This window comes from Mytilus trossulus, chromosome 6 (assembly GCF_036588685.1).
Source record: "Mytilus trossulus isolate FHL-02 chromosome 6, PNRI_Mtr1.1.1.hap1, whole genome shotgun sequence".
NCBI lineage: Eukaryota > Metazoa > Mollusca > Bivalvia > Mytilida > Mytilidae > Mytilus > Mytilus trossulus.
In genome coordinates this window covers 64,650,164-64,657,267 of record NC_086378.1, presented here as the reverse complement: position 1 = coordinate 64,657,267, position 7,104 = coordinate 64,650,164, and the positions used below count along the sequence as shown (strand labels likewise).

At 33.8% G+C, this 7,104-nt stretch overlaps 1 long non-coding RNA gene across 1 annotated transcript; it reads left to right on the top strand.

The window, feature by feature from the left end:
* Positions 1 to 1,051: 1,051 nt before the first annotated feature.
* Positions 1,052 to 6,500, top strand: LOC134723664 (uncharacterized). Its single transcript, XR_010108147.1, has 2 exons — positions 1,052 to 1,158; positions 5,949 to 6,500. It is a non-coding gene; the product is annotated as an uncharacterized LOC134723664 (long non-coding RNA).
* Positions 6,501 to 7,104: the final 604 nt, after the last annotated feature.

Genomic DNA, 7,104 nt, shown 5'->3' with positions numbered 1-7,104 from the left:
ATTCTTTAAAAAAAAATTCAGTAGCACTTAAAATTTAATGATGTTTTAAAATATATTCATTTTGTTTCAATGATATTTAGTTGATAATTAATTTAGAGAGATGAATAGCTATCGTGTACTTCAGAAACAAGGGGGAAGGAGGACCACGCCCCCATAGTGGGGACATACAAAATAAAGATGACCGTTCTCCATTTCTACTCGATAGAAGTGCCTAATTTTTTTATAACATCTGTATTATGTACCAAAGATTATAAAATGCAAGTATAAAAAAAATTGAGGCGGAGATTTTTTAGAATCAGCTAATAATTATAGCTGATAAAAAACGTAATAGACAAATAGGCGAAAATGGCGCCTTCTTCAATTTCGAAAAAAAAATCTACAATTTTACAATTTGTTGACACATTTTGATATTTTTATAGGGGTTACATATATAAGGATTCAGCTATTCTTGATAGTTGAATGAATATTTACTTTAAAAACAGAATCTTTCCCAATTTCTAATTCTACCGGCCATGCTAGGAAAAACCTATAAAAAATTGAGACCCCTACTTTAAAATGGGTACAATTTTTTGCCCTACTTTGGACACCCCTTTTCTTTACGGATTTCGATGTGAAAAACTAGCGAAATTACGATGTAAAAAATTCGAGGTAATTTGAGGATATGCTTTTTTTTGTACCCCTTTTTAATATCACTATTTTATTCTATAATGCAGAAAATCGAAATCCGAAATTCTATGTTCAGATGTGAAAAAATAAGATTTTCTTTAATTTTTTTGTTCAAACATGAAAATAATAAGTAAACTCATATATTTTTCTCTTATAAATGTGCTTACAATCAACAGCATTGACCGCCGGTACTTTGCTGTAAACGAATGAATATTTTGTACAAAAGCGCGCCATTTTTCAGCTGACGTCGGCCGACGCAAAATAGTCCAATTTTCGGCGTAGGACTACTGAGCGCCGCCGAATCACATTTTGGCCGAAAAGGCACATCCGGTTGTCCTACTGTATTGTAAAACGTTTATGTGATTGGATTTACACATGACGTAATTCATTGTTTACAAACGTTATTTTTGCACTCGCACTGACATTTCAACAGTTCAACAGTTCAAACTTCTTCTGGATTGAATACCACAATGGGATTGAAGGTAGATCAAGGTATAGTAGTACATTGAATATTTTAAAACTGCGAAAAGTGTAGCATGGCTAATTCAAAACATATTACGTTAGTTAAAACAGCAGAATACGCGTTACACAGTGGCGGACCCCTGGGGTTCCGGGGGTGGGAACACCAAATTTTTTTTGACGTTCAATGCATTATTTATTCTATAAAATACTACTTAAAATATTTTATTTCCCCCATTTTTTCGCTATAATTATGAAATCTTTAGGGGACTGAGTTGGAACCCCCCTTTTTCCTTTTATCCAGAGTGTTTGGAACTACAGGCACTTGTTTCTATCCTAGTCCTATGACCTCGGGGGCATTATTTTACTATTTCTATTTGCTGTTCTGATATTTTCTTTTTACTATCAATGTGCCAAAAAAAAAATTGGAATGGATAGAAACAAGTGCCTGTGTTTGGAACCCTCTTTTAAAACAATGGATGGATCCGCCTCTGGGTACAGAACTTTCTGTAAATGTCAAAATAGGTATAAAATCGCGGGTTGTTTTGGATACATATTATTACTTCTTTGCCAAACCTTATTAAATAGATTATAGTATTAATATTTGTCAAATTGATATTTGTGATTAGCCTGACTATCTAAACATATGATTGGATAAAGGGAGGTGCGGTACACCCCTCGGCGTAAGGAGGGGGAGGGGTCCGAAGGTTGGACCCCTTTTTAACGATAAATGCATAAATTTGAAAAGGGAAATCTATTTGGAAACCCTATCTCCAGATTTGGAACCCCCTTTTAAAAATGTGTTTCCTATTTTGACAGGATTTTTTTTTATAGGGCCCAATGCTTCATTTAATTTGGGAAACATTTTAATATAATATAAGTCCTAGGTGCCTACAAAATTATTTCATCTCGCCACATTGACTGCTGTGTTTGTTGCTGTTCAGTTGTTGCTGCATATATGTATATTTTTATATATAAGTGATCTCGTTTGAAATGATTTAACAACAATATTTCTGTTACTTCTGGTTTTTTTAAATATTTTTTTAGCATACTATGCGATCTGGGCAATGCGATATATGGGTTTGCTCATTGTGCATTTGATGTGGTAAAAATCAGGGGCGGATCCCGGATTTTTGAAAGGGGGGCGAAGATATTAAATTTTGCCGAGCGGAGCGAGTCGGATTTTTTTTGGGCTAAAAAAACATAAAATAAGTGTTATATGCACTATTTAAACGGTTTCTGGCTTGGGGCATGCATATTTTATAGTTGCTGTAAAGTGTAAGGATTGGACATTTTTTATGCTGTATTCTCCCTATTAATTGTCTATCATAAAATGATAGTATTGATCCAAAGCTATGTACTGATATATTTGATGTAGGACTTGTCAGTAAAAAATAGACATGGAAATTAGATGAAATTTACAATACGACCGACACGAGTTAAAAAAGACAAACAAGCAGTTTTTATCAAAATGTTTGATTGATATGTTTCACCCAACATAACTTAGGGAACCGAAGTGAGGGGTTCCAAATCCAACAATTAAAGACTACGAACGTGTCTGAAATGACAACGAAGTTATGAATGACGGTCAACAAATGGAGACATAAAAGTCACACCTAGTAGGCAGGTTGCATGCAGTCTGGTCTTGAAAAAAGTATTCAATATACATTTTGTATATAAGTCCGGCAAAACAGACATTCCAGTCAGACATGCAAACCCCGGCCACAAAAAAATACGCCCGTTTTTATTCATCATGTTCATTTCACGCTAAATATTTTTGTTGGAAATTTTAGTTTTTAATAGCAAAAAAGTGGACAAGACTATTGTTTTCAATCCAGATACGGCCAAAATTTGTGTTTAAGGCAAGAATCAGAGAGTCATTTTTTTTCCTCTCAAATATCTCAGACTGCCTCCTCAAATCAAATGGTTCGTACCTGAGACTTGAAATCTTTCTAGAGCTTATACTGACTGGGGATCATTATTCAATTTGTTAAACATGTTTTCGTAGGTAAATAATATTGTGGAACTTTTTTTTCATGAGAGTGTAATAGTCTATAGAGTATTTACCATTACTTTCTGTTTAGTGGAATAATGAAATAGAAGACAATACGTTCTTGTTCAATACTGTGTCGCTTTGAAGGTTTCCTGATTGTCATGACAACCTCAGCCTAAGCAATGTGTATTCCTGTAATTTGAATTTCAAAATGACCGAGTGCCGTTTTTTCAACGCACTGGTCAACTCCACCATAGCAAATCACATGACTTTGACAATCAGTAAATACCGGCCAGCGAAAAATGTCTTTATAAGTAAAGAATTGTCGTATAAAAATTAAATACTCGGGAAATGGCAAAGTTCACGAAGTCTAGTCTGATTAATCATTTTACAAAAAAAAAACAAAAAAAAAAAGTCCGAGCAAAAAGGGGGGGGGCGAACGCCCTCTACGCCCCCCTCTGAATCCGCCACTGAATATCATTCAACAGTCTTCCTATTTTTATATTGTAAATAAAGATGTCTGTGAAATATTTGAATTTCTATTTTATTTTGGTACTGGCTATGGTTACTTTGAAATGTAACAGTCGTAAAAAAGTTATTGTTACAATGAAGTTTAGGCTATATCGCCGGAATGCAGACCTAGGGTTGACTAAGGAACTACATAGAATACTTACGAGTGTAACAATGATATTTATGTCTACGGTTACATTGTGTTATTGTTACGTAAATGCACTCAAATGAAAAATTATTTTTTACAATATTTTATACATTATTTTAATTTTAATTTGATTGTCAGTGTACACACAACCAGTATGTTGTTTCAGTCCGATGCATTTTAGGCCCGGTGTAACCACTCTCAGTGGCGGATCCAGAAATTTACATAAGTGGGGGCCACTGACTGACCTAAGAGGGGGCCGGCTCCAGTCACGCTTCAATGATTCCCCTATATAAGCAACCAATTTTTTTCCAAAAAGGGGGGTGCGGGTCTCCAGCCCCCCCCTAAATCCACCTCTGACTCTAGGCAGCCCTCACAAACGAGTAATTGGGGTGGATGGGTTGGGTGGCTCAGTGTTGTATTAATATATAGGAAGATGTGGTATAACTGCCAATGAGAAAAGTCTCCTGTTCATATAAGTCGTAATTTGTAGAAGTAAACCATTATAGGTCAAAGTACGGTCTTCAACACCGTGCCGGCATGAGCTCTCACCGAACATCAAGGTGTAAAGGGCCCCAAAAGTGACTAGTGTAAACCCATTCAAACTTGAAAACCAACTACAGAATACCAAACTCTTGACTTAAGACAATAACCTCTTTTGTATTGTTACAATCTCAAAAACGTGTCCGATAATTTAAGAATGTGTCCGGTTAAAAACGCCAGAATATTTCAAAACTCATATACCCCCAATGATACTCTGTAAAGTAAAAACGCAATTCAATATTAATGGTGTGGGATACGATAGAACCCGTATTTTTCGGTTGGATTGCAAATGATTAGAAAAAAAAGTCGAAGCAGGTGCCAAAAAAAAATCTGGAGGAAAGGTTTAGTAATCCGTACAGACAAATGTCCGAGGTATGCTACACTGTGCACGCTTTCTTCTGCTTGCAGACACAGACTATAGGTCTGGTTTTTAAAAAAAATTGCACAATAAAAAGTTATTTTTATTTGAAGCGCTTTAATTTATGATTTTCTTTATCAATATGATTATTATTATTATAAAGTTCAGACAGAGGTACTTCACAATTTAGAAAACTAATACATCATGTACATTTTATATTGTATTTTATTCCCGGTGCTTGACCACGTTTACTGTATGTCATTGATACACATTAGTTTGTTCAGCATAGGTAATTCATAACAAGCATAACTGCAGGCTAAGTTTACAACACATAATTAACTATTGATTACTTAATGTCCAGTGGCAAATATGTCATGCGTATTTAGAAAAAAAAAACCATTAACATTGCATTTAATAAGTTTTGTAAAGTTTAAATCATCGTTTATAAATAGTAAGTAAATTCTATTGTTTTAATATTATCCGGTGATGCCTATAAATGTCTTTTTACAAAATGTATGTCTATGAGGGTACTGCTCGACCGGCGTCCCGCAGAAGTGGTTTCGCCAGTGCAATTTGACATGTTTATCAAATCATTGACGTCACATTGACGCGTTTTTGAGGAATCGGACACGTTTCTGTGTGCTACCATAGATAGATGTATAACATATCTGGCTAGGTGCTACATATATGACTATGTACGATAAATTTTCAATTAAATTAAATGTCCACTTCAATCTATTAAACATTAATGTACTTTTGTATAAAGTAGTTAGTATATATTTTAATGTCTTTCGTCGTTGTTTCACGGATCTTATTTTAAAGAACACATAAATAGACCGATGGTTAAAGCTACACGTGTATGAAATACTTGCCACTGGCAAACACCAATACTTTGATGATGATGAATTAAATTATCATATCTTCCTTTTTTTTATTTTATTTAGAAACAAATTTCAACTTTGATTGATTATAATATTATATATACATGTAGTATCAGAAGTCCAGTCCATTAGTGATTACCGGACTTATGGTAGTATATAAAATAATAAGTAAATTTTGATGTCATACCATTCCCATCCATAATTGTGCATTCTTTTTATTTTTACATAACACAGAAATGAGGAAAGTTTTAACATAAGATAATTTATTGTAGCCTAGACCTGTTGGTGACCTTCTGCTGTTGTTTTTTATTTGGTTGTTGTCTCTTTGACACATTCCCCATATCCATTCTCAATTTTATTATTTATAAATTCATTACATTTTTTTTTCCTCAGAATGATTAACAGCAATGGAGACAGGAGCAGACATGGGAATGTTCGATGTGAAAATTGAAGACCTATAAACAAAATGATGTATCTAGACAATATGGCACTCATCAGAAAAAAAAAAAAAAACATTTGATCATGAACCATTGAATCCTGAGTTTCGTACAAGTACCAAAACATTTAAGGTGGATGCTTATAATGAGCTCATATTAGAACTAAAGTGTCCTCTTGGATTACCACTGTACATGTAAAAAGACACATTATATCCGGGACTGAATTGAGGAAAAGAGCCAGGAAACTGACATTCAACAAAGCATTCCAAAGAAAAGATGGCATAGGGGGAGAGCAATGAAACATGATACATGCAAAATTAATTGTTTCTTTGATTGTTTTATTTATGAGCTTTAAAGGGTCATAAAATAACCAAGAGGCGTAAAAATGACAGAGATTTTTGCCACAAACTTCACATGTTGGTATGACATTGAATGTTTTATTATATATTAAAAAATGGTTATGATAAATAAAAGAAATTCCAGTTATGATTAAAAATAAGGTAATCGAGAGATTGTTTTGTGTTGATTATAATGCATTGCCTAACATAGTAACATATAACTGCATTAATTACAACATATTTTAAGCAATAGCAAAATACCAAAAAATGAACAGTATTGAAGATTCTAATCTTGTTTGATATATATATAAATTATGCGCTATTATAAAAATTGATACTGTAAAATATCAGCCTTGAACCACAGTGTGAATCTTCCTGATGTCGAGTGCGTTTTTTTTTTATAAACACTGAAAGACAGTCACAATCTAAATCAAGAAGTAAGCAAAGAATCACAAAACGAAAGGGCATTTACAACAACACATTGAAAATTACATATATAAAAACAACACGAACTCCATTAAAAACCGAGAGTGAATTCAGGTGCTCCTAATGCGTATTATTTTTATAAACACTGAAAAACAGTCACAACCAAAATCAAGAAGTAAGCAAAGAATCACAAAACAAAAGGGCATTTACAACAACACTTTGAAAAATACATGAAAGACAACACGAACTCCATTAAAAACCGGGAGGGAATTCAGGTGCTCCTAATGGGAAAAATCCGATAAACTGCTTATCTTGCTTCATTTCTGTTGTTTTCTCCTTCGCTTCAAT